Consider the following 2,485-nt stretch of genomic DNA (forward strand, 5'->3'; position numbering starts at 1 on the left):
AGCCGAGGAATGGACTTATATGTGCTACCTGAGGGAGGTCCACCACTACTGGGACGGGAGTGGATCAGGAGAATAAATATGGACTGGCATTCCTTAAAAGCACTAACGGTAGATTCCGGCAAAAAAGAAGATGTCAAACCTAAACGATTGTCCAGAATATTGGACGATGCTAAAGAGGTGTTCCAACAGGGACTGGGAACACTGAGAGGAATTACGGCAAACATCAAGGTTGAAGAACATGCAAACCCGAAATTTTTCAAAGCCAGACCTGCTGTGGAAGCTGAGCTGGAAGGGCTAGAACGTTCAGGAGTACTGTCTAAGTTGGACTGGAGTGAGTGGGCTACGCCCATTGTTCCCGCCATGAAGCGTTCATCGAGCAACAAGCCAGGGGAACCGGGGAAGGTTCGCATCTGTGGAGATTTCAAGATCACTGTTAATCCGGTGCTTCACACGGTGCAATATCCGCTTCCGCGGATTGAGGATATCTTCGCTTCGTTGTCTGGTGGGAAACACTTCACCAAGATAGACCTGGCACAGGCGTACTTACAGATGGAAGTTGAGGAAGAGTCACGCCAGTATCTCACGATCAACACGCATAGAGGCTTGTATCGGTATAATAGACTGGTTTTTGGAGTGGCATCGGCTCCAGCAATTTGGCAAAGGGCCATGGAGCAGGTATTACAGGGAATTCCAGGCACACAATGTTACCTGGACGATATTCTGATTACAGGAGATGATGATGAGGAACACCTTGCAAATTTGGAACTGGTGCTCACCAGATTGAAAGAACATGGACTTCGAGTTAATCGCCAGAAATGTGAGTTCTTTCAGAAGCGGATCTCGTACTGTGGTCATGTCATTGACCAGGAGGGGCTTCATAAGTCTCCTGACAAGATCGAAGCTGTTGTGAAGGCTCCCGCTCCGGATAATGTATCCCAGTTGAGGTCGTTCCTAGGGTTGATTAACTATTACCATAAGTTTCTGCCAAATTTATCCACGGTGCTGCACCCGCTGAACGCTCTTTTGCAGAAGGGAGTACCATGGAAGTGGAGTGAGGACTGTAAGAGGGCCTTTCGCAAAAGCAAGGCATTGATCACCTCAGAGGAAGTGTTGGCTCACTTCAACCCAACGCTGCCTATTCGTTTGGCTTGTGATGCTTCTCCATATGGTATTGGGGCAGTACTCTCACACAAGTTGCCAAATGGCTTGGAGAGGCCAGTCGCGTTCGCATCCAGCCCATTGACCTCCGCTGAGCGCAACTATGCTCAGATAGCTAGGGAGGCCCTCAGCCTTGTGTGGGGAGTAAAGAAGTTTAATCATTACCTGCAGGGCCAAAAGTTTACGCTTCTGACAGACCACCAGCCGTTGGTATCCATTTTTAACCCTAAGAAGGGTGTTTCGGTGATGACAGCACAGAGGCTCCAGAGATGGTCCCTTTTCCTAGGGGCACATCAATATCAGATCGAATTCAAAGGTACAAAGCAGCATGGTAATGCTGATGGGCTGTCGCACCTGCCACTACCTACAGCGGAGGAGGCACCGACGGTTGACCCTGTTGAGTTATTTCACTCGACCATCATCGAATGTTTACCAGTCACCAATGCAAGTATTGAAAGAGAAACCAGGAATGACCCGACACTGTCCCGGGTCTACGAAGTGACAGTGAAGGGATGGCCAGCACATGGTGATCCACTGTTACCGGCATTCTCAGCAAGACGAGAACAGCTGTCCGTCTGTCAAGGAACATTGATGTATGGAACAAGGGTGATTATTCCTCCTAAGTTAAGAGAGAGAGTTCTAAAGGAACTGCATGAAGGTCATCTGGGGGGAGTCAAGATGAAAAGCCTTGTTAGGGCTTATGTGTGGTGGCTGGGTATCGACCAACAGATAGAGGATCTGACGAAAAGCTGCTCAGGGTGCCAAAAAGTTCAAAATGCACCTCCGATTGCACTGCTGCATCCATGGGAATGGCCTTCAACCCCATGGCAACGTGTACATATTGACTTTGCTGGTCCATTCATGGACTCCATGTTTTTAATTGCGGTGGACGCACATTCTAAATGGCCAGAAGTGATTAAGATGACTACCACTACCTCAGAAAAGACGATCGCGGTGCTAAGAACGATATTTGCAAGAAAGGGATTGCCAGAACAAATATGTGCAGGGCATTCTGGAGGGGGAGGGTGAACAGCCAGAGGTCGTGGTCCACATTGGTACCAACGACATAGGTAAAAAGAGGGATGAGGTCCTGCAGCAAGAATTTAGGGAGCTAGGGGCAAGATTAAGGAGCAGGACCTCAAAGGTTGTAATCTCTGGATTACTCCCGGTGCCACGTGCTAGTGAGTATAGGAATAGGAGGATAGAACAGATGAATGCGTGGCTAAAGGGATGGTGCAGGAGGGAGGGCTTTAGTTTCCTGGATCACTGGGTCTGCTTCTGGGAAAGGTGGGACTTGTACAAGTCGGACGGTTTACACCTGAACCAG

This window comes from Somniosus microcephalus, chromosome 8 (genome assembly GCF_052327205.1).
Source record: "Somniosus microcephalus isolate GS21.2 chromosome 8, FLI_Smic_1.0, whole genome shotgun sequence".
Lineage (NCBI taxonomy): Eukaryota > Metazoa > Chordata > Chondrichthyes > Squaliformes > Somniosidae > Somniosus > Somniosus microcephalus.